We start from the raw sequence: 26,004 nt of genomic DNA, 5'->3' as shown, positions 1-26,004 counted from the left end.
ACTTGAACGTGCGTTAAAAATCTGAAGATGGCTGCCAGAGGAGGGGCTTAGGTAGAGGGCAGTCATTGGCTGGGGGCAGTATGACCCAGAGATCAGTGATTGGTTACTAGTAGAAAGACAGTTCAGAAACAAAAACTGATTTTTTCTTTACCAAGGATTCCCAGCCTGACGACGAGGAATATTCATGAGCATGTGAATCCATGCCAGACCCCATGCTAGAGAACTCCTATTTGTTTAAGGATCTCCCGGTCTGGAGTACATTCTCCGCCTACATGGGAATTGGAAAGATTGTCATTACATCTGTTTGACTCTCCTCAACAGTGACATTTCTCTAATCTCTTTTGCTCCAAGTAATGTAGGATCACACCTGAACTCACCCAATCAAAGAGAAACAACACACTGTCAAATATGCTATCTGCACCCTCAAACTAACCATGGAAGCCGCATGTAAATGAACTTGGTTGGCATGAGATGCCCACTATGATTCACAGCCCACTAATGTGGGGTGTGCGGGAAGGGGTGAAAGTTAGGGAGAGGTTGTGGATAGGTGAGGGGAGTTTTCTGATCACCAGAAAGAGGGCAAGGGAGAGGTTATGGATAGGAAGGTGGACAAAAAGGGTAAACTCAATGGTCCAGACCATCTGTATGCACTCCTAGCACCCGGCCACCTAACCTGACTAACTCAGCTCCTGTTATGTCATAAGGATTTATAGAGCACACTACAGCCACAAACCATATTGGCACTAGAAAACCACAATCTGCTCCACCTCATTCTGCTCTAAAATAGAAAGGTGTTCACAGACCGTATGAATTCCACATGATCCATGATCTGTTTTAATGCGGGTGGAAGGGCATTCACAATTTGGCCGCTGCCGAGAACGCTCGGCCCCCCATCCTAGCACGCCTTTAGGTGGGGATCACCAGAAGGCCAGGTGTCCAAGAGCGCAGATTGCGCGTCCAGCAGTAGAGAACACATTTTTCCTGCAATTAGCCAGCCCGAAGACCCAGCAGGGCCTGGTGAACCAGACACAGTGATTTGAAGTCAATGTGCTTAGACACTGGAAGCCAATGCAGGCGTTGAAGGGTGGGGGTGATATGGGCTCCAAAGAGGGAGCCAGTGGCCACCCTTGCTGCCAGGTTTTGCAGCCGCTGTAGTCGCTGGATCACACACTTTGGCTAGGCCAGATAGAGCGAGTTACAATAGTCTATTCAACTAAGGATGAGGGCAGCTACCACAAGTAGACAAAGATGGGGAGGAACGAAGGGGAGTACCTTTACGCAAAATCCTAAATTGGAAATACCCCGATTTACAAACTGCTGCCCCTTTGTGAGCCAGACAGGGTAGCAGAAAAAGTAATCCCCAGATTTTTCACTGCAGTAGTGAGGTTGCCCAGTGACGACGGCCAGAAAGCAAGCACCCAGAGTGACAATCCCGCCGGTGCAACCACAACCAACACTTTTGTCTTGTCCCCGTTGAGCTTCAGCCAGTTCTGGTTCATCCAGACCCCCACAGCCCCCAAGCACCGACAGAGGCACGACATCTCTGCATGGACAAGATCTAAACGGACCAGGATCTGTGTGTCGTAATATGAATAGCACTTGAGGTCTTAAGAGCGGTTGAGACACAGAACAGACGGAATATAGACGTTAAAAAGTTTCGGGGACAAGGCGAAACCATGTAGAACACCACAGGAGAGTGAAGAGGAGGAACAGTAGAATGGAGGCAAATAGATTGTTTGGCCGCGGTCAGCCACAAAGGACATAAACCAGGCCAGGACATTGCCCTCCAGGCCAGCAGAAGATAGCCGGGACTGCAGGGTAGTATGATCGACTGAGTCAAAGGCCGCTGACAGATCTAATAATATCAGGGCCCCGACACAGCCTTTATTAACCAGTCTGGTCATGTCGTCCATCACTGAGACCAAGACACTGTCTGTACCCCGGCCAGGCCGGAAACCTGACTGAAAGGTGTCAAATAATACAGAAGGCACAAGAAAAGGGGACAGAAGGGGAGACACCAGTGCTCCAATAACTTCATGAAGAATGGTAATTGAGAAATAGGCCGGAAGCTAGAGGGAAGTGAAGTGTCAAGGGATGGCTTTTTAAGCAGTGGGATAACCGTTGCATGTTTTAGCCCGGCAGGAAAATAGCCAGCCTGACAAGAGACATTAACTGCTTTGCAGATTCAAGGTAAAATGCCAGAGGAACTATCTTTCAGGATCATTAGGGGAACGGGATCCGAGGGGGATGCTGACTTCAGGCACTCAATGGCCTTGCTGATAACCTCTTCAGAGAAAGAACTGCGCCGAAGTAGAACGGGGCTCGAGACACATCTCCTCCCGGGGTTTGGTCAAGAGATCACCGTCTACAGGACTAGACTGAATATTAGACCAAATATTTTCAATTTTGCTGGTAAATAAATTACACAGCACATTGCAGAATTCCTGAGTTGGAATAACTAGGTTGGCTGAGTGATACGGAACAGTGATTTTACCACTGCAAAAAGCTCTCTGGGTTGGTCAAGTGCCTTATCAATTTTATGAGTCAGAGAAGCTTTTTTTGGTGGCCCTAATTAATGTATGATAGTCTCTAGTACAGTGTTTAAAGGCTATTTATTCTGCCTCACCATGGGTAGCGTGCCATTTTCACTCTGCTTGCCTCAGGACAAGGCGAGCAGCCTTAAGCTCAGCAGAGAACCATGGTTCTGATTTATGCTTGCAATTCTGAACGCTCTTCACAGAAGCAACTACATCTGCTGCTCTTTACAGGGAGCTGGTAAGCACCGAAAAGTCGACTAATGGGGTGGAGCTACAGCTAGTATTAACAAGGCTAACCAGAGTCTCCAGGTGGGAACCACACCACTTCCATCGAAAAGCCATCGTAAAGCCATAGGTGAGGAAATCTTAAGAGGTGGCTTAGTGAAACGGAGTTGAAACTGAAAAGAGACCAAATAATGATATGACCACAGGACGGGCTCAATGGATTGACTCCTCAGATCGTCAAGTTTGCGAAAAGTAGGTCTAATATGTTGCCCAATTTATGAGTAGCTTCATCTACAATTTGATTAAGACCCATATCTAACATACCATCAAAAAAGCTGCTATCAATTGGAGATTGTGGAGAGTTCAATTCGACATTGAGATCACCTAAAATCACAAGGCAGGCAGATTTCACCTGTAGCTCTACAACAAGATTCACAAATGGATCAAGTAACACAGTAGCCGACCAAGGGGGTCTAAAACAGATCAGAAAATGCCAAGAACAGGAGGCTGAGGCCACAAATCGTACCAACAGTGCCTTGATAGGAACTAGATGACCTAAGTCAATCTGTACCACCTTATACCAACAGTGCCTCCATAGGAACTAGATGACTGAAGTCAATCTGTACCACCTTATAGTTGGCTTTAAAGATAAACGCCACCCCTCTGCCAGGATGCGCAGAGGGGCAGTCAAGATGGCCTATTGTATACTCAGATGGAAGAGCTTGCACTAGTGTGGGTGCTGACAAATATGTCAACCAGTTTTCCGTTAAAAATAGAAAATCTGGTGATTGACCGATCAACAAGGTATTAATGGAGAGTGCATGCGCCTGCAAAGATCTGGGTGCTCCTGGCCTGATACATATGTGAACCCATCAACGGCCCCATTCAGTTCCCATTGAATCATACCTAATCATTCTTGTTGGGGAGGAGACAGGGTCTCCCCACACCCCCAAACGATATTGAATAAGGCACAAATGTAAGAAGCCACATTTAGGGAACAGGTGAGGGGGAGGTGACACACAAAGGGAGGTGAACAATCACTGTAATGTACTATGGCAGACACGCAAATGCGGATGCCATCTTAGACAAATGGCAGCCATCCTAGAACGCAGGCCCGATCGCAGCGAACAGTAGTAGATGCTTGAATATCATGTCGCTCACATGAGCACGAACACCACCCCCAACCTGGCAGGTCCCACACAGCCCATGAACCCCTCCATTGTTCCGAAGGAATTACAGGTCCTCGCACGCAGGGAAGAATGCACCTTGCAAGGCCATGAGAAGGGAGTAGCGTGCCTTTTGCCAGTACCAACCCGAAAGACAGACAGCAAGACCTCCTGCCCCCAACGATCCCAACATGAGAAATACAGCTTTACAATGGTTTCATCCTGAGATCCCTGCATGCCATAGCATCACCCACACCCAGACCACCTACCATAAATGTTTTATACCCCTCGATCAATCACTAAGATCAGAAGGCAGGGCTATCGAGCCTTCAGAAATGGGTCACATGATTTGTGCAGCGAGGTGGAGAATAACTAAATGATAGCCCAAAACAAAGGTGGAGAACCTTGAGAGTTGCTGAACTGCCTGGGAATGAGTGAAGCATGTGAGTTACTGTGACCTTGGCATTCCTGCAGCCCATTGGTGTGTGTGCCAGTTGGTTGCAGCAATGATAAGCTAACAGTGCATGACAGAGTAGTCAATTAGTGTTCAACCAGCCTCACCAGAGATGAGCCCAGCAGCAACTACGTGGATGAAGACAGACAGATGAAAAAGGACCAATGGCCTGGCATCTGTTAGGGGAGTTTTCCTAAAGTCCTAGAGGCAGAAAGACTTTATTATGCTATCCCAGTGGTTAGTTGATCCCCCAACTCTTAGCATCAGTCTGTACTAGCTCAGGACCTTGGTAGAGTGGCAGAGGCTTCTCTTAAGAGGAAGATGTGAGCTGTATGTAAGCATACTGAATCTTAGCTAGAAAGGCACAAAAAAGAAGCACTTACACATATTTATATAAAAAAGGTAGAAATGTATTATATTTACGCCAGAATCACTTTAAATACTTCAGACGTTTACATTATAACACTTAGGAATACTTGATAATACACTTAAACGGGCACTTTCACTTTTGTGTTTGTTTGCAGTTACATTTGTAGCAACGTTATAAAGGGAAAAGACAATGTTATCCTATTATCGGTTATTGCGCACTCATGCGGTTTTCAACAGTTTATACAGTGATACATTTAGTCTGCAAACAGATATAGTAAAGTCACTTAAAGGGAGGAAAATGGTTAGTTAGTGTAGCATGACCTTAGTTCAAGATTCTAGAGATGGTTTCTTCGCCTAGTAAGTCTTTTAAATCCAAAAAACGCAACCCTAGCTAAAGGCAGATCGGAGAGGGCTTGAAGTCTTGACAATCAGTGAATTACGAAGAGCTCCTGTGGATTTCTTCCAGTGTCTAGAGTTAGTGAAGTAGCAAGTTAACAACTAACAAAGGAGACCTTAAAACAGACTTGAGAAGAGGACAAGCAGCGGCGTGGGTCAGAGGTAAGAGGGGGTTGCCCTGGACATCTCTATGTGCACTCCAAAGCTCTGGAGCGACATCTTGTAATCAGGTAAGTAATACCTTTCTCCCCACAGTAGCTTAGGTTAGAAGAAAATGTTTGTGCTGGATGCCCCACGATGTTGCAACTCTGGACCAGACCTCCGGATACCTTGGTCTGGTGACTGAAGGCAGGAGAAAGGACGGTATCTCTCAGCAGTTTTCTCAAGGGAGGAACCTGTGGCACGACTTTCAGCAACTTCTTGGTTCACTCTGCAGTTGTGGTGCCTTTTCTTGGTGAGGGGTTCTGACCAAGTTTGATAGGATCCCTGGAATGTCCTTACGGGTTCAGCAAAGATTTGGACAGATTCAGCCTTTCCACGACGATGCACTCGAAATGGGCAGCAGGTCTCCTGGTATTGGGGTTCTGCAGCTCTGGAAACTCCTAAGACCTCAGGAGATGGCTTGTTTCAAAGTTCGTCTTGGGACTGGTTATTCCCACCAGCAAAAGAGAGGGAGCTGTCCTCTTTAGAGCTCCTCTGTTACACAGAAAACTGGGTCAGGACAGCAGTGGTCGCTTCACGGTGTTGCAAAGGGTCTGCAGGCATCTCTGGTCTTCTTCGGTTATTTCAGCTTCCAGTGGTCAACTTGCTTTTCACTCCAAAAGCCCCGCCTTTTATACAGTTCCAGCACACACACTGCAATCTCTCAACATTTTACAGAAAGGGGCGCTTGGCTGTTCAATCAGTACAGCCAGAACCCCTGTGGGAGCTGGACCTATTCAGGCACTCTGGCAGACAAAGGACAGGTGGGTGGAAAATTCCTCCCCCACTTCCTGCCTGTCCAGACACTCTAGAGTCTAGGTAGAGATACCTACAGGTTCCCGCCAAAGGCAAAACACACCCTAAGCTCCACCTCCCAGAATGGTAGAAGAAGGCTAACAAAGAACAACTACGCTAGTAATGGCGAAAAAAGAAGGGAAGCCCCAAGCAAGTACTTGGGTGCACCTATTGTACACTACCGCGGCTATGGACATAGCCTGTGGTATAAAAAATACACAATAGTCGATAGAACACGTCAACTGCCACCAGCCAGGTGATTATTTATGTGATTAAAAAGTCACAGGAGCAGAGAGAAGGGGGGCCTATACCTTTGGCACTTCACAGAAGGTGGTGTGTGCCAATTTCACAGACTATAGAGTTTTGGGAGAGATACCAAGTACCTCTCTATCCTTCCTTAAGAACTGTGGTTACTTGAGGATATAGAAAAACATCTTAAAGGGGGATCCTAAGGGTTCCCAGCAACACTGCCCGTAAGAGCTGCGTGCTGTAGTTGTAAAAACACAGATGCCTTTAAGGGATCTATGCGATCACTGCGACGGCTGAAAATATCGACTTTCTTTTTTAACCCTTTACACCACATATATAAGGGGGGGAGACCCCCCGCAGCCCACCCATATTAATATACTCTAAACCCCCCCATATATATATATATGGTGTAAGGGAGGGGTTAAAAAGAAGAAAAAAAAAGTCTCCATTTTCGTCCGTCGTAGTTCCCAGGTCGACATTTTTGTACGATTCCCCTTTAAGAGCTATGGAGCAGACAGACTCCATAGTACAGGTAAAATACAAGGACTAGAGTTCAAAAAGAAAGGGCCCACAAGAATGAATGAGGGTAAAATGCTCCACTCATTCAGGATTGAAAGAAAAAGGTCCAGAATTCCAGCAAAAAGTGCTGGGGGTCTCACTATGAGAGGGGATGATAAATCTCCCTAAAAGCATCCCATATGGAGCAGACCATATATGTGTAGTACCCATCCAATTCGGGTGGTAGAATTGTACTGCATAGTATGACGTCACAAGAGACGCTGCTTGTAGTTATCAGACAGTGCACCGGCTCCCTGAGCCAGAATGTTGTCGTGCAGCACAGTCCTTTGCTGATGTTTTTTTTCGGTTTTGTGGAAATAAACAATTGTTACTTTTGCAAGAGCATCCTGGGCCTTTTTCCCCTAGTGGGTTGCATTTTTTTTGGTGTGAGCGTACAGTGGCTTGCCTTCACTCTTACCAATGTTCCATATATGTACCCCACTGTACTCCACTGTCCTGCTGCCTACGCATCTGCACACTTCGCAAACACTTTAGTCCAACAAGCACGTTACCCCAACAACAGTATCCTCCTTTTCTTGTACATATTCACATTACATGAACAGCTCCGTTCATAACGGATAGCCAGGAGTTCTCAAATGAACCCCACTCATTCACTGGTTGTCTTGTGCCCCCTCTCACCAATTGCCCAGGCCAACACATTTTCACACAATTGTTTCCTGCACCATATACCAAATGCACAATTACTTTGGCCAAACTCTAGTGTCTCTAGATTGCACACTCCAGCAATATCCCCATAATGTTTCTCCTTTAACTCCAAGGAGAACATGCAGCAAAGTCTCTGTAGTGTCCCTATTTTATTCAGAGATAAATTAAAGTGGGAACATAGCACCATTCCTTCCTGATACACTGCAAACAAAAAGCCAAAGAATAGTTGTAACACTGCTGTTTTAGCACCTGTATTAACAAACCTCAAACACCATTATGTGAAACTCTCAACACTCATCTGTAGCCTCTGAGCACGTGCAAAAGCTCAGAGGCAAATGTCGGTATGCCTTTCACTTTTCCGCCTGCAGAGTTGTTCTGCCTGAACGAGATGGTGCTGCTTGCCTCGAAGTCCTGTATCACTGCCACAGCCCAGGGCTTCAGAAGTGCAATCACCACCGCCGCCGCCCGGGTTCCAACGTTTCCCGACACCTCACTGCTGCAGGCCGGGAACATTCAACTTGAAAATGAAAGAAGAACATGCACGCTGCGCCGGCTTGCTCCTGGGTTCTCCTCCAGGCGTGCGTGCCTTCCGGTTCGAATCACAAGCACATTGGGAGGCATGCCACCTGGCTTTATTGTGCGACGCCTGCCACACAAACTTCTGGGGATTGTAGTCCCATGCTGGCAGGGTAATTTCACAACGGAGGCTGCTCTTCGTCTCCTGATCCTCACACACACCCCTTTTGATTGTGATGACGTACATACAACCACAAGGAACTTTGAATAGAAGAGAGCAAATCCTACACAGAGGCAAGTCTGATAAAAGGAAGTCCTAGAGGGATGGAGCCATGGTAGTCCACAGAGCCTGACATAGTGTGGAGAGCGAACAAATTGCTAGCCGGACGCCAGCAGGCTGGTGTCCTGACCCACCGAGAAGCCAAGGTTGCTAGAGAGATGGTAAAGCAAACTTTTCACTGGTGACTTGACCACACAGAAGCCGAGGTGGGCCTGAGGTCAGTTATCTGCCACCGAGACAAGACCCAGGCAGAGAAGTCGTATCCCCACTCCCTGCATAAGAACTGTGTTAGCTGCGGAGCCGGGCAGCGGTAGGGAAGCAAATGATCCCGAAGAGTTAGCACCACCGAAAGAGCCAAACAGAGGTATCAGAAGCTTGGAAAGCTAAGAGAGTTACGGGAAGAGAGAAAACTCAAACAGGCAGATGCCCTGCTAAAGCAAGTCTAGGAGAGGGCCGGAGGACTTTGGACAGTCCAGAGAAATGGGAGGTGCGTTATCATTCAAGGTTAGAAAAGCTATAAGGGTTACAGGAGCCCGGAAAACCCGACGCGGCAAACGCTCTACTGAGGCCCTGCTAAAGTAAGCATGTCAGAGAGCCAGAGGACTTTGGAGTGACCTGGAAGCATGCAACCGTGAACAGAACTGAGAGGAGAGGGAACCTGGAGGGTTCCAGTATTTAAAAACAAGACAAGGACACTAGCAAGCAGCAAGTGAGAAGAACAAATTACTTTCCCTTGGTAATGCTCTTTCTACTGGATGTTCCTCCCATGGATTCCTCAACTAAGATATATCCATATCTGTTTTGCCGGCTCAGACATTTGTTCGACAGCAGAGGGTGCTGTGCAGCAACCAGTCTATGTCCCTCGATAGTTACCATTTCCACATGCGGATGGGAAGTTGATGAAATGGCACGCACGACGGCCGTTGCCACAGTTCTAGTTTTCCCTTTCTCTGCACAGCCGGCCTGAGGAGTAATAATCTGCATGGGCATTGAAAGAGAGAAGCATATTAAAAATTCACATAGTCAGAGGGGTAGGCTGCGAGGGCGGCGAGGAAGCCGTGGGAGGAACATCTAGAGGAAGAAAAAAAAAACATGAATTACTAAATTACTTAGGGATGGATACCGCTGAGGGACACTGCCTCAATGCGGCACAACTCCCTCTGCCATCTAAAACCTTTCTTGGACTGCAAGCAGGATACCAGTATATCAAGGATGAGGAATCTATGAGAGGATCATCCAGTAGGAAGACCATTACCAGGGCCAAGTAATTTGTTCTTCTAATGGATTGTGTCCTCCCACAGATTCCTCATCTTTGAGAGACTCCCTTAGCAGTTTTGTAGATGGAGGTCAGACAAATGGATTTCTTTTTTGAATAATTGAGCATCCTGGCCCGACAGTGTCCAAGCCGTAATGCTTTGAGAAAGTGTGCATTGAAGACGAAATTGCGGCATTAAAAATGTCCTGCACTGATACACATCTTTGAAGTGGTTGCCACTCCTCTGGTGCAATGGGCTCTTCGGTTTTCAGGGACATCTTTCCCAGCAATGGAGTAGCACTTCGAAATGCAAAGGATGTTCTAAAGCGATTACGTTTGTTTTGTCAAGACGTAGCCTAGCCTTTGGCCGTTAGAACCAAAAAATAATTGGTTATCTTGCTGGACATTTGATATCCTAGAAATGTAGAAGCTAAGAGCTCTTTTCGGGTCTAGCCTATGTAAACTCTCTTCATCCTTAGAAATAGGAGCTGGCAAGGTTATTTTCTGTGTCAGATGCAATTTGGATGCTACCTTGGGAAGGAGGGGCGAACCATCAAAACTACCTTCTGCTTGGAGAATATTGTACAAGTAGGTTTACATGACAACGCTCATAGCTCACTCACTCTGCAAGCAGAAGTGATTGCCACCAAAAAGATGGTCTTCAGGATTAAGAATCAAAAAATTCAAATGGAGCTCCCATCAAAAGAAGTTAGGACCACGTTCAAATCTCAGGATGGAACCAGAAAGGTAACTGGTCGCAAAGAATTTGTCAGACCTTTGAGGAATTCAATGACAATCGGTATCTTAAAGTAAAAGCCTTGCTCTGATGTACATTTAAAAATGGATAACGCCACCAGCTATCCCTTGACGGTAGCCATCTGCAGCCCCTGATGGGCTAGGTGCACCAAAAAATAAAGCAATGCAGGTGAATTGGAAGTGAAAGGATCACAACCTTTAGCTCTACACCAGCTGCAATACTTGCACCAATGGCAGCAGTATAGTACTTTTGTTGTTGCTGGTCTTCTGGCCGAAGGAAATGCCTCCATAATGTTTTCCAGGAGGTCCTAATCTTTGTATCTTAACCCAACAGAATCAGGCATGAAGGTTCAGGGTTCTGATGTCTGGATCAAGAAGATGGCCTCCCTTTTGTGAGAGTGGGTCTATTCTCTGGGGAAGCCGGAATGCAGGGCAGATGGACATGTCTAGAAGTTCCGGGAACCACATCCTCCTAACCCCAATCCGGAGCAATCAGGATCATGGACTTCCCAAACGTCGTCCTCTTCCTGATGAAATGAGGAATGATGGGGACTGGTGGAAATGCGTACAGGAGTGGAAGGTCTCAGTACACTACAAACACGGCAACCAGAGCTGCTCTGAGGAAATTCCCAGGAGAAGAACAAATTGCACTTCCTGTTGATACTGGATGCTGACAGATACACTTGAGGGGTTCCCTAAAGGGCAAAGATTTCGAGAAGGACCTGCTGAGCCAACTCCCATTCGTAGGATACTTCTCTGCCTGCTCAGAGTGTCTGCTGTCGTGTTCTGTTCTCTGGCTAGGTGAACAGCCAACAGAGAGATTCCATTTTGCAGTGCCCCAAACCAGAGCTGCATTGCCTCCCTGCACACTGGTAGTGACCCCCACACCACCTTCTGTGGACCGAATCAGACCCTCCAGTTTATAGTGATTTTGCGATCCTGCAAAATGCTGCGAAAACGGCCGTTTTGCGCAAAATGTAGCGAAAACGGTCGTTTTGTGCAAAAACAGCATCTTTAAAAAAAATAAAATTAAAAAAGTAATAATTTAGAAAAAGTAATCTGCAAAAATTACTGTTTACAAAAAATAATTCTCATGGTGCCAGGTTCTCAACTTTTTTTTTTGATGCAAGAAATGAAATGCGCCAGCACATCTCATCACTTGCGCCCCAAAAAAAGAGCAGCCCAATCCACAAGGGACACATGAATGGGCTATTTTATATGTGCGCCCATTCAGATGGCCTTTTTCACCTCTTTGATCAAATAAAGTGGCGTTTCTGCCAAATTAAATCACATCACTCATTTCCAAGCAAGATGCACTTTTAAATATGCAGAAATTGTAGGCAACCCTACGCACATGGGATGTGGGGGTGCTACTGCACGACAGGGTCTTTCCTGATCCTATCATGCATTTCTTTTAAGGTATGGACCGCTGCTGTGTCGCTTGCATTTCTGTTCCTCAAACAGGATAAAAATGCATTTTTTGGGTCGCATTTTACAGTGGCAGGCCCCTGAAGGGCCTGTCCCTGTGAAAGGCGCTGGGAGCTTGTAGAACACTGCCGGAGAGTGATTCTATTCAAGGAACTACCCATTTTGATGACAAAAATCGATCGGATGGTACAATTTGACCTATTTCGTCCAGTACTATTCGATCGATTTTTATAAATACCGAACATGTGTTGCGGGGGTGTCACCTGCTCCCCAAGTTCAGTATTTTTGAGTTAGGTGGTTGCAGGGGTGTTTCCCACTTCCTCAAAATTGGAGGCGGGGACAGAAAAAAAAGAAAATAACGAAAAAGGGACCCTGCGGAGTCGGATCCGACCCACGTTAGAGGGACGGATCTGACAAAGCAGGGTTGCAGGGGAAGCGGCAGCAACCAAGCAGTTAAGTAGGGGTTGCGGTGGTGGTGAAAGGTACATTTTGGGTTGTTTGGCTGAAGTGCAAATCAATTCGCGGCGAAATGGACTACTGTCAATTCTGCCGCAAATAATTACACTTCGGTCAAACAACCCAGAACACCATTCAAAGCAGCTGGCCAGCGCACAATTTGCGCTTCAGCTCAAGCCTGTGGAAATGCGCTGGTCACCTTTGAGAATATGGTGACCTGCTCATTTCCAAAAATGGGTTGTCTAAAAATAGCATATCCTCGGCTCTATTTTTAAATGCCCCATTTTTTTGAGGATCTGGGTCAAAATCTACATTTAAAAAAAATAAAATAAATGGTTACACTATGAAAGAGGGAAAGTGATGAGTGAGATGTGAAGTGATAGACAAGAAAGCAGAGGGAGAGCAGTGGGTCAGAGGAGAAAGCGGTGCACAAGAGAGCAGAGGAAGCAGTGATGCGGTGGGCCGGAAATCTGAGAGCGAGCAGAGGTACAGAAAGTAGAGGGAGCGTGTGGTCAGTGAGCCAGAAACCAGAGAGGAAGCGGTTGTCCGGAAATAGGCAGTGAGCTGCAGATTGGGAAAAAGAATGAGGGAAGAGTGTGATAGAATGGGAGAAAGGATGCAAGATGCAGAAGCAGCACAAAAGAATGAAGGACTGTATATTGCGGGAGGAATTGAGTGTAAGGTGCGAGTTGGGAGTATGATTTGGAGTGTGTCAGGGGCTGGGCAGTGCAAATTGTGACTTGACAGTGTGACATAGCATGTCAGTATTTGTATGACAGAGTGAGAGGTTCAGGAATGCAAGTTGTGATGGGGAGTTGGTGAGATGTGTGTTGGTGAGAGATGTGTGTGGGTGTTTAGGGGAATTAGAGAACATAGAAGGGGAATATTTTCAGCATTACAACTGATAATGATCCATTTAGTTAATACTATTAAATAGGCATTAAATAGGCATGCACATTAAACCAAAAATGTAGCCAAATCCAACACTGTTCTGCCATACCATAGACATCTGGGACTCCTCCAGTTAATACAAAATGTCCTGCAAAAATGCTGCAATAAATAAAGGTTTGTGCCGCAAATTTTGACATTTCATGCCGCAAAATTTGCCATTTTATGCCGCAAAATTTGCCATTTTATGCCGCAAAATCCTGGATGGTCTGCCTAATGCATGGCCACTGTGTTGTCCATCATTATCAGGATTTTCTTCCCCTGTATGGAAGGCAAAAAGGCCATCAGCCCCAGTCTGATCGATCTTAGCTCCAACAGGTTTATGTGTAGTCTTGATTCTGATGGGGACCAAAGTCCGCTGATCGCAAGACCGCTCATGTGAGCTCCCCATCCGGAGAGGGAAGAATCCGGTCATTTGCGGACAGGGATGCCAAAACGGTTCCCCTATCATCATAGTCACCTTGGAAGCCAACACAGGCGATCCCTTGCAACCTTGCTCGGGACCCGTGGGTCCTTCATCCTGCCCAAGAATTGTGACCATTGGGATCGAAGGGGCCACTGAAGGGACCTCATCCTTGAAAATGAAGGATGCCATGAAGCCAAGAAAACTCAAAGTGGAATCCTGGCAGATCTTGGGCATTCTGAAATCTCGTAACCATCTGCAAGATATGTTGAGCCCTCAACTTGGGAGGCGAAGCCTTACCAGAGTACGAGTCCAGGACTTCTCCAATGAATTGCAGCTTCTGAGAAGGTGTCACCTGGGAATTCTTGAAATTGAGGTAGAAGCCCAGTTTGTGTAGTGATTGGCAAGTGCTACTGCGATGTTCCAGAGCTTGATCAGCCAATTATCTAGGTAGGAAAATATGTTAATCACTTCCCTCCTTAGATTTACTGCCACCACCGCCATCAACTTGGTGAAAACTCCTTTGGGTGTAGGTCAGTATGAAAGGCAGTACTCGAAAAAGAGTGAGACTGCCAATGACAAAAATCAGGTATTTTCTCTGGCGATCAAGAGGACAAGTTAACAACAAAAGTGCAGAATGGATTTTGCGCAGTCAACATGAAGTTGGATGACATAGTGTCTACCATCGGTTCTTTAAAGACTAGAGTGGAGAAAGAAAGTGCGCGTGTAACAGAAACTGAAAACAGGATAAGCACTAATGAAGACAATATTGCACACCACAGCCATGACAACACCCAGATCAAGGAAAATATGGCAAAACTGCAGAATAAATGCAAGGACCACGAATCGCGCTCAAGGAGAAACAATATCCGTGTGGTGGGCGTATCGGAATCCTTTGGTAAAGGTCAAATGAAAAAACAACTCGAGGCACTGCTCAAATCCCTGTTCGGGCCGGAGACATTCTCAGAACACTTTTTGGTCGAGCGAGCACATCGCACACTGGCACCAACACCTAAACCAGGCGCACCGCCGCGCACGATAATTGCACGACTCCTTAATTACAGGGACAGAGACACAATCCTACGAAAGGCGAGAGAGGCGGGAACACTCCAATACGCAGAAAGCCGCATACACATATACTCAGACTTCTCTTCGGGGGTCCAGGCAAGCAGAAGATCCTATGAGCCAGTCAAGAGGCTCTTGAGAGAACGCCAAATCCCATATGCTTTGATGTTCCCGGCCAAGATGAGGATCCGACATGCAGGAAGAGCGCATTTTTTTGAGCCTCCAGCCGAAGCTACGCAATACATTGAAACCTCCATACCCCTGCCTCCCAGAGGGGGCATACCGGCACAAAATAACAGGCCGGATAAGCAGACTATGAAACGCATAAGAGTCAACCATGTGCAAGGGATGCTGTATCCCTAGGGCTGTAGTCAAGATGATTTAAAGGTTAAGCGGCCCCAGGCAATGTGGTCAAGTGGAGTTGTTGGACCTAATCGGCGGCCATGTGACGCAACATGGCTACCCTTGGAATATTCCATGAGTTTGGTTGGACACATCGTCAAGTTGGGGGTGATGATGAGGGTGGTGGGGAGGGATAGGGGAGGGAGACTGGGAGTTTCAGCTCTAGAATGGACTTATTGTGGTATGACGTTGGAGTTTGTTGCCACTTTATGAAGCTATGTTCAGGTGGAAAGTTGGCAGAGGTAAATTGTTGTTTGAAAAGTAAAATCGTGGTTAAATTGAGACTGGCGCCGACCAAATTGCACGACTACTGTAAACCTGCTAAACGGGACAATGTCAAATATCCACTCGCAAAGTACTGGTGATGGGTTGAAGATCAAACTGTTGACATGGAACGTACAGGGATTAAATAATCATATGAAAGTTAAGAAAATCGGCAATTACACTGCCAGGCACAATCCCTAAATCCTAATGTTGCAAGAAACCCATACAGTGGGAACGAGTAATGCTCAAATATTGCCCAAGTGGGGTCACCTAAGGTTTCACACAAACTATTCATCCCAGTCTAAAGGGGTTATTACCCTTATTCATCCAGGCTTGGTGTTCAAGGTGGGAGGCCACAAGGTCGATCATCTGGGTAGATATGTTATGGTATGGGGGAGGTTGCTGGCCAAGAACTACTCCTGGTCAACACATACGGTCCCAACATTGACAACCCTGCTTTCTACATGGATATATATCAGATAATTGTTTCACTCGATGTATCTAATGTTCTTTGGGGGTGGGGGAACTTCAATGTGGCCCTGGACCCAGTTCTTGACAGATCCTCAAAAATTGTTAGAGCCCGAGTAAAACAGTCCTAAATCAGAGTCATGTTCTATCACAACTTCTATTAGTAGATGCTTGGCGGGAGACTCATCCTGGTAGCAGGAGATACATGTTTTATTCTTCGGTGCACGACTCTTAGTCCAGAATTGATTATTGGTTTGTCTTCACTTCCATGGCGGCTGTATTGAGGGTGTGTGAGATCCTGCCCCGTACATTGTCAGATCACTCTCCATGCTGTTGGAACTAGAGTTCCGAAATGTCCCAGGTCCTGCCAGGAGGTGGAGAATGCCAGGTGGAATGCTGGGAGACCCTGGGATGGTAGAGACACTCCATGTTGAAATTGCAGAGTTTCTGTCTAATAATTTGGGATCGGTTGACAAATACTCAACAGTTTGGGAATCCTTCAAGGTTTGGATAAGGGGAGTGTTGATGTCCAAGTCTGCGGGCATGTTGAAGGCTCTGAGAACCGAGTTATCAGTTATTGAAAGTAAACTAGATGCATTGGAGAAAACATACACAAGCACGCAAGATAAGGAACTACTAGCTGACATACACACACATTCTTCAGGAATTCGATAAATTGGCCATAAGGGAGGTCCGCTATGTGGCAGCCCCTATACGAGTACATAGATACAGGGAAGGTAATAAGGCGGGTAGAACGCTGGCCAACCTACTCAGATCACAAGTATACACACAGCGCAGGGGAGGGGAATTTGTTAACCTCTATAAAGAATTATATTCTAACAAAGATACAAAAACACTTGCAGAAATTAAGGTATATCTTGAGGCTCTCTCCCTTCCTAAACTCCCTGATGAAGAACGCCTAGTATTGGACCAACCGGTGACTACGGAGATCACAGAGGCAATCAAGGCGCTGGCAACAGGCAGGGCACCAGGGTCAGGCGGGAAAGGGGCCGAATTCTACAAAGAGTTCCACAAGGCCCTTGTTCCGATATTGATGCAGGTGTGGGAGGAAGCCCCCGAAAGTAACATACTACCCCCAACTATGAGAGGCTGTGATAACTGTACTCCCTAAGCCTCGGCGACCACCACAGGATGCATCTTCCTATAGGCCTCTGTCAATCAAATACTGATGCCAAAATATTTGCAAAGTTTCTGGCAAATCGGCTTTTGCCGGCAGTCCCTACCCTTGTCCATCCTGATCAAAACGGGTTTATCCCCACAAGATCCACGGCCCTGAACCTCCAAAGACATTTCGGCTTGATGGCGCAAATAGACCCTGCGAGAAGTGCAGTGGCCGTATCCCTTGACGCTGAAAAAGCATTTGATTCTGTCTCATGGGTTTATCTCCTTGCGGTGCTGGAGGCATTCGGGGTGGGCCCCAACTTTGTAAGATATGTAAGGCTGCTATACACTGAGCCCGGAGCTTGGGTGCTAACTAATAGGGCCATCTCCGAGATGTTCCTGTTGGGGAGGGGGACTAGACAGGGATGCCCATTCTCGCCCCTGCTGTTCGCGTTGACCATTGAGCCAATGGTGGCTGCGGTTCGACTGAGACATGTGGACAGAGGGATTAAGATGAAGGGATCCACCCAGTTGATCTCACTTTACACGGACAACACACTACTATATGTTCGGAAGCAGGAGATAAACATAGCACCCATTATGGGAGAGATACAGGAATTTTCAAATTATTCTGGGTATACTATACATGGGGCTAAATCTGAAATATTTCCGCTCACACCGTCCACCAGACCTGCAGTGACAGATGGACTCAAATGGTCGGAACACCATATCAGATACCTGGGAATCCTGGTCTCTAGAGATAAACTCACATTATACACAGATAACCATGAAAGCGCCTTACAAACTCTAACCACAAAGCTTCAGATGTGGGGACGTCCCCCAATTTCTCTAGCCGGTAGAGTTGCTATTCTTAAAATGGTAATCTTGCCCAAACTGCTTTATCTTTTTGTTAACATCCCTATATGGCCTGGCAGAGCCTTCTTCACCAAACTCCGATCCATGTCGGTGACATTTCTCTGGAATGGTAAGACAGCGAGGATAGGATGGGAAAGAATGACAGAACCCTATTCTTCAGGAGGTATAGCTGCCCCCGATTTTGAGCTTTATTATTATGTGGCCCAAGCAGTTCGCAAAATACTGGTACAATGATTCGGATAGTACACCCCACGCATGGATAGAGGAATACACCACACACCCCACAAACATACAATCAGTTGGTTTATAGTCATAATACCGAAGTTCTAAATCTCGAAAAAAAAACTCGAAAAAAAGGCCGAAAAAAAAAATATCGAATTTTTTTTATGACTTTTTTTTTCGAAATGGGGGGGTTCCCCCCAACCCCCCTTTTTTCAATTATTTTTTTATTTTAACCCTTTTTTTAGTTACCTGACCAAAAAATACATATATATAAAAAAAACGATATTTTTTTTTTCGGCCTTTTTTTTCATGATTTTTGTTATTCGAGATTTTTTTTTCGGCCTTTTGACCGACCACCCAATCAGTTATTTTAGATCCACACTACAAAGCACTTGTGAATACAATCCGGTGAGTTGCACAGTCAGGGCATGGGAGGTTACATACAAACGACAGACAGGAGACACCTTTATGGAACTTTCCGGGTATACCCCCCCCACACATGACATAAGCATACAGGAATCCTGGGACCCTAATAGTGAAATGAAGCTTGCGGATATGTTTGTCAATGGGACATTTTTGGACCTAGGGCTATTGTTGAGGGCACTGGGAGACGGGCCACTTAAAACACTCCAATATTATCGTATGAGGTCCGCATTTCAGAAAAGGTGGCCGCTTTTTTCCAGATGAGCCCACACCACATCCGTGTATACAACTAGTGACAGACAAAGACAACTTGGGAATCTCTAGGCTGTACTCTGTGGTTCAGGCCCACACCTCCACATTGAACCAGACTAAGGAGAAATGGGAAGCAGATTTGCAGGTGCCCATTGAGGAGGATAGATGGGCTAGATATTGTCTGCTCACCAAGAAGGTTTCGCTTAACTCCGGGTTGAGGTTGATCCAATGAAAATTCTGAATAGGCTACATTACGCACCAGCCATGGTCGCAAAATTTGCACCAGATACCTCTGATGTCTGTCCCAAATGCAACGCACCCTAGGTCGGTTCTTTTCATATGTATTGGGATTGCCCGGTGGTGGAGGGTTTCTGGAGGGCCGTGGCAAAATTGTTGGAGGAAATCACTCAGGTTCCCCCTTTACTGACACCCCAGAAATACTTGTTTGGTGACATAAGCAAACTTTCTGAGAAAATTAGAAGACTGTTTAATATCTCTTGCGCTGTTGCCAAAAAATGTATTCTATATAAATGGAAAAGCGCCGCGCCACCCAGCATGAACCAATTCCTACAAGAACTGACACATGTCAATGAATCAGAGGAACAATTTGTTTCGACCCAACCTGCGACATGCAGGCCCAAAGACATCTGGGGCCCTTTTAGAGTCTACCTGTGCAACATGATTACTGATGATGACATGTCGCCGTAATGTTGTATGTAGAAATGTATTATTAAATAATGTACTCCTGTTGTATATGTGAGATGAGCTGTCCAATGGTGCCATGTATCTTTCTGTAGCCACTAATAAAAAAATATCAGGTATTTTCTGTGCTTGCGATAAATAGGCACAGGAAAATAAGCATCCTCAAGATCGAGTTACGCCATTCAATCCTGGAACTAAAGGGTATGGGGGATATGCGAAAGAGTGCCATTTTAAATCTGTCCTTCCTGAGGAACTTGTGCAAGCAACTCGGGTCCAAGATGGGTTGCAGCCTCAGTCTTTCTTGGGAACCAGAAAATGTGTGGCGTACAAATCTTACAGCTACGGATCTACTGAAGGTCCTTGGCATTGAGTGTCCCCCTCCTCCCCCTCATCAGCCTGCTACGCTTTGTCCTACAGGAGTGCCCTTATTCTGATGGAAAGTGCGGTGTCCATTCAGAGACTTCAATAAGTTCCCACCCACTCAAAACATCAGCCTCTACCCACCTTGGTGCCTCAATAGGGTGAGAGGTACATTTATTTGTTGTGGGGCTTGATATACAATTAAAAAACCCATTAGAGAGTTCTGAGGCTCACATTACTTTCCATTTTGACATTTGTTTTCTTCGTCCCAGAGGAACTCAAAACTTGAATAAACCTTATTTTGCTAATCATGCTTCTACAATAATTTCCACATTTTTCAAGTTGGTGTATTTTGTGAAACGTCCACTTAACAAAGGCATCTCCTTAACCCCTTAAGTGCTATGGACGTGTATGCTTGTCCATTTTGCATAGACTTGATTAAAACTCAGCAGTTAAGGTGTTATAGTAGACTATTATTTTAGCCTGTGAAAGCCAAATTCGCAAACATATCTCTATACCATGTGGAGGCCAAAGATATGGGCTCCAGTGTTTACATTCTAGACTGGCCTCAAATTATGGCTTTACTGCTTAACTAAATTGTGTGATCCAGCGTCAGGTGTTACACAGTCTTAAAAATCCCACGAGACCTGCAGGGAGAGTTCCTTAAATTTACATAATCGACCTAAGAAATGCACTTGCCCCAAGGTTACTGGTTACAAAATATTTACCAGTGCTTTTTGTAAAATGGTACATGTCGCCATAAGCACACTTCATATTTGGTACAATGCTGTCAAGCCTGCACATTGAAACTTGTATTTCCCATTTACTGCAAACAAAGTGTTTCCAGTAAATGAAAAATACATTTGTAACATCCCCATGCTCACCAGCAAGGTAGAGCATAATGCAAATGGTACTCCCCTTCATATAAACTACTAGCCAATGCTAATGGGCTAGTAGATTTTGCGAGCCCTGAGCGTTAATCATATATTTCAAAATTGAGATCTCCTAAAAGTAATGTAATTTACAGTACCTGCTATCTAAACAGCCTTAATCATGCTCTAATAGTCTAAACAAGTGCTTAATCTAGAACACTAGAACTGACCAATAATTTATTAGGTGTCATACAAAAATGTCGCCCTCATTTGTGCGCCCCCGCAGTCACTGCGACTTTGGAGGCGCACAAAATGAGGGTGACATTTACTGCGTCCAATCAGAGCAGGGGTTGCGGGGGTGTCCCCCGCTCTTCCTGGGTGCTGTAATGGGGGTCAGGGGTGTCCCCCACTTAACATTTCGGAAAGCGGGGGACACGTAAAAAAAAGAAGAAAAAATAAAAGCACCCTGCGGCGTCAGCTCCAACCCACGTTAGTGGGAAGAGCTGAGACCGCAGGGATCACAGAGTGCGGGGGGCACACGCAGAAGTGTGCCACCCTAAAGGTAAGTGGGGTGGGTGGTTTGGAGGGGTAATGCAGGCCAGGGGAAGCGGGCACAGTGATCCATAGGATCACTGTGCTGCGCCGTAACTGCCATCGGCATTTTCGGTGTCGCAGTTGCGGGCGGCACAGTGATCACATAGATCCATTTATTACACACCAAGTTTTGTCTCTTGGCACACACAGGTCAACTTGTGATATAACATCTCACAATGCCCTCAGGTATCAAAGACTGATGTTACTCGTGATGTCATTTCCTCTGCTCTCCCTCCCCGTAATACCGATGCCTATGCAAATTAGATGGCGTGCACATCTTTTGCTGCACATAGGCTTGCAAACCACATACCCAGACAGGTGTTTAATTATAGACTTAAACACATATTTGCGATGAATCCTTCTATTACATATTTTATTTACAGCCTGAAAGCCGCTTGCTGATGATGTGATGTACACTTCCATTAAAAAAAAAACTGGTCTACCATTCTGGTGCATATGTTTGAATTCAATGTGCAGTGACTTGGTTGGAGTGGCTCCTCATCTCTGGGTAACTGGGTGCCCTAACTGTGCCTATAAATAATCAGAGTAAGGGCTGTCTACCTTTGGATGAGAGCCCAATGGCAGTCGCCATCGCAGAGTGCTGAGAAGCTGTATGTCATAATCCAGGCTCTTAAACAGTCCCAGGCCGCAGTCCACAGGCCTTATTTCTAACAAACCACCACAAGCCTCCCTGCAGGCGCATAACATTTTTATTTATTAAACAAAGTTCTTTTTATGAACTTGTGGCACAGCAGTTTAACAGTATCGATTCCCTACAGCCTCCCTCTCCTTTCGGGACAATAAAACAGGTTTGCACAGAAGGTTGATTTATTAATGAAATAAAAATAATCAAACCAATTTAAAATAAACAAATTGTATATCTTTTTCATCCTCTATGGAATCTCATGTCAATGTCAATGATGAATACAATGATGAATAATCAAACTGGTTAATTGAATTTTCAAAGCCGATTTAACTTTAATGTAAACTTTTTAAAGCACACACACTGGTTTACCCAGAACGTACATTCACCATGCGTTGAAAAGTGAATGAGGCTTCAGGACGAAGCTTTCATTTTCTAGAAAACAAAATAGGAATATCCCAGCCTATTTAAATCTCTCCAGTTCTTAGTTATTGAAAATAAAACACCTCCCCCTTACGCAATAGAAATGTCAGTATTTCAGACAACATTCAAGAAAAGAGAGACATTTTTGCATGTAAATCGCTTGCAAAAAGAAAAAAAAGCATATTTAACGTATGTTTGCTAGGATCCTTTCAACAGTGGAGCTTAGGTAAGACCACTGTCATTGGTTATAGAGGCAAAATGATTTTTTCAGGCTAAAGCGAAACTGCTTTTCTTTTTTTGCTGAGGATTGCCAGCCTGATGACTGGGAATATTCATGAGCATGTGAATACATGACAGACCCCATGCTGGCGAATACACATTTGTCATTTTCAATGAGAAACGTAATGTGGGGAAACGGGGAGTTAAAAACCCTCACTTTTTCCTTGAGTGATTCGGAGCTAGTAACAGGATCCTGCTCGGTGATAACGAGAGAATGGCTTTAAAAGCATTACTTTTCTAGGCATATGCAAATTGATGTATTATACGGCCAGTCCCCATTATGAACTTGGCCATTACACAGAAAAGGAATCATTGATCTCCTAATTTATCAAATTGAAAATTCCAGAAACACTTACCCCTCTGAAATAATTACTAATGTCCCATTTTGTACAGGCAAATGAAATACCTCCCTCAGTACATTGCCAAATAAGAGGGTCTGGGAGTTAATCCATTCCCTTTTATAGTATACCCCTCCACCCCCCAGAAGTAGATTTCCCCTTGGTATTGTACTTGCAAATGAATTTCTTTTGGCTGTCTCACAGACACATGAGTATCCTCTCAAGGGCTGGTTCAATTCTCCCTGTCTAGTAGCTGGCTGGCATCAGTCAGCAAGATGGGTCAGCTTCCCTCCACTGCCTGGTTTCTCTCCTTCTGTATTGGGCCGGTCTGCTTCCTTTTTTCAATCAGAAAGGCCTGAGGTTTAACTCCATGTAAGCCTAATCACAGTGGTCTTCTAGCAATTCAAGATGTGTCCAAAGGAAAGCAAGCTCTGCTATTCTCCCTCCCGTTGTTGTAAATTATTCTCTGTCTCCTTCCAGTCAGTCTGTCAGTCCATCAGCGAGTGAGCCCCGTTCAATCTAACGGTTTGGATTTTTATAGATAAGAAACCACTCGCTTTATAGGAGTGTATTGATTTCTATATTTAGATTGGTCAATGTATGTCATTGGACAGTGTTCCAAATGTGACATCGCACTAAACCATCCCCTTTGTACTTGTTGGGAATATTACTGAGGACGGCAGTGTAATGGGGTAACTTCTAAGCCTAGTTTCCTTCCCATTTGATGTGATGCCATCTTGGACATTTTTACATTACACAATTGTGTTTGGCAAACATGTGTTTTAGGTTACTAATTCGTTTTCCAGATTTTTTAATTCAGGGAAATAAAATATGACTAGTCTCAGCACGACATGTGATGTGCTTGTGACAGATTTCTGCCTTTCATTCTTTGGTACTTTCAAATATTCTATTCCCATCTCAAAATAAGGTCCTAGCAGGATGCTAGGGTAAATGAACGACAGACGTGCAACTTTTCTTTGAAAATATATCTACATTTGCATAATTCCATAATTAACAAATCTCAAATAAATATTTTATATTCAGCTGATACTCATTTGTTTAAATTCTTCAGTGTGAAAAACTAAGCTGCTACGATATTCCTATCAAAAGATAGTCCAGAAAATGTGGTCTATATGTTAAATTTTAAACTGTAATTATTTTCCTTACCATGCGACGGGTTTACAAAATATTAATGGTATTTCCAATTCCTGGACCTTGAAACAGGCCATATGGTGCCGGTCCATTTAAGGCTCAGAGCTGCGCTATGTATGTCCCCTTAGAGGCCTCGACATGCAAAAGTTCTTTGAAGTTCAGTTGCTCAGAGACATCTGTTGACACAGTAGTGTGTCCTTTGAGTGATTACAGCAAATTGTCAAATGGTAGACTTGCCAGAGCAAGCATGAAGGGCATCCTTAAAGGAATACCAGTTAGTTGAGAATTTCCGATTACTTCTGCAAAGTTCACTGGGCTCAGGGTCCATACATTTTTAGGGAATTGTTGGTTAGACCCAGTAACAGAAGGAGGTTATTATGTAGCATTTGTTTTGCTCGCAAGGTGCCTTATTTATTTTTTCTTTTTAGAAAAAAGAGCATTTGGTCTTTTGGTCTAACACAGGCAGTGCCAAGGTTTATTGCCCAGCTTCAGAGGCCTGGGTTTAATTTAATTGGGAAAACATCTGCCCAGCTGTAGTTGGCAAAAATGTAATTCACTTTCTAGCTTAAAGTGCCTGTAGGATGGGGGCGTGGCCAAGATGGCGGGCTGAGCGGACGTGCTGTGGATGAGCTCCGTACCTGCCCGGGGAAATAGAGCAGAAGCCGGCATCGGGCACGTTCAAAATGAAAAGAAATATTGTGAGTCGAGGTAGGGGATCATCACGGAACGAGTGGGAGCAGTGTGACAACCCCGTACCAAGAGAAGGAGAAGACGCATAACAGGCGTTGCGGCAACAAAGGCCTTGAAGTGAAAATGATGGGTGGCGCCTGCTAGACCCGGGGGAAATCAGCAGGTCCACCTCCTGGGCTGCAGGGAATTCACCGAAAACTTGAGAGCAGCAGAACGGATATGGGAAGAAGCACTGTGTTAAGCGTCCCGGTGCAGCAAACTAAGGCGGACCAGGAAGGAACACGCAAGGCGAAGGAAGACCCGGGAGAGAAGGTGTACGGCGGGAGGCAACCAGTCCAAACTGTCTCGGGCCGGGGGTCAGCAATCAGAAGTAGAACAGGCACCACCGGGACAACAGCACTCACAACGACCGAGGGCGCCCTGGGCCCAGAGACTGCCGAATAACCTGCAAAAAGTACTCGCTGGCACAAGGCACCCCTTGGGTAAGGTGGCACCAGGGGCCAGAGGACAGCAGAGGGGCGGATGACAGCTATATCAAGGCACTGGGGAAGTGTGAGGGGCCTCACACACAGCAACAGGAGGCGAGCGGTGAGACATTTGAGGGGGTTGAGGCCCACAATGCATCAGAGGATGACCCCCCCAGGGCACGCAGGAGGGGGCACCTTGTTGGAGAGGGGGGGGCGGTGGGAGTCACCAGGGAGAGTGTTGGGAAGGAGCTAGCGCCTTCCTTCACCCCCAAGTGGTTTAGAATTAGGCAATACTTCTTTTGACTGCTTCTAGGCACTACAAGGGACAAAGGGGTCGGAGGGGCACTGGGAAAGCTCTCATGCAAATATAATCATATACACAGACATAAGCAGGTACTAATAGCTAAATACATTTGCAAATGTTAATCCTAAGTAGTTCTAAAATCTCAAAGCACGATAGAAGCAAGCTCTCTGCAGGAAGAAAGCAGCCATTGCTAAAAATGGATTGCAGGGCTAATTCAGTGTTGTGTCACTAAGGCTGGCAGAGCAACAGGTAGTAACTCAGCAGCTATCTGCTGTTTATCAAAAGCCCATGCATGCTAAAAGTAGATTTTAACATGCTTGTTAGGCAAAAACCTGTGGAGTTCCATTAGGGACCACTGGAAAAGATTTAAGACTACAGGCGTTTGGCAGTAAACCCACTTGGTAGCAGTCTGCACCACACAGATTCAC

The 26,004-nt window shown here is 45.5% G+C and overlaps 1 protein-coding gene across 1 annotated transcript in view; it reads right to left on the bottom strand.

Annotated features, from left to right (window-relative positions):
- Positions 1–26,004, bottom strand: part of KIF14 (kinesin family member 14) — a 1,355,767-nt gene that overhangs the window by 587,722 nt on the left and 742,041 nt on the right. The gene's annotated exons all lie outside the window — the stretch shown is intronic.

Source organism: Ambystoma mexicanum, chromosome 1q (genome assembly GCF_040938575.1).
Source record: "Ambystoma mexicanum isolate Mex_15411 chromosome 1q, UKY_AmexF1_1, whole genome shotgun sequence".
Lineage (NCBI taxonomy): Eukaryota > Metazoa > Chordata > Amphibia > Caudata > Ambystomatidae > Ambystoma > Ambystoma mexicanum.
The sequence above is the reverse complement of the archived record's forward strand: the minus strand, read 5'-3'. Positions and strand labels throughout refer to the sequence as shown.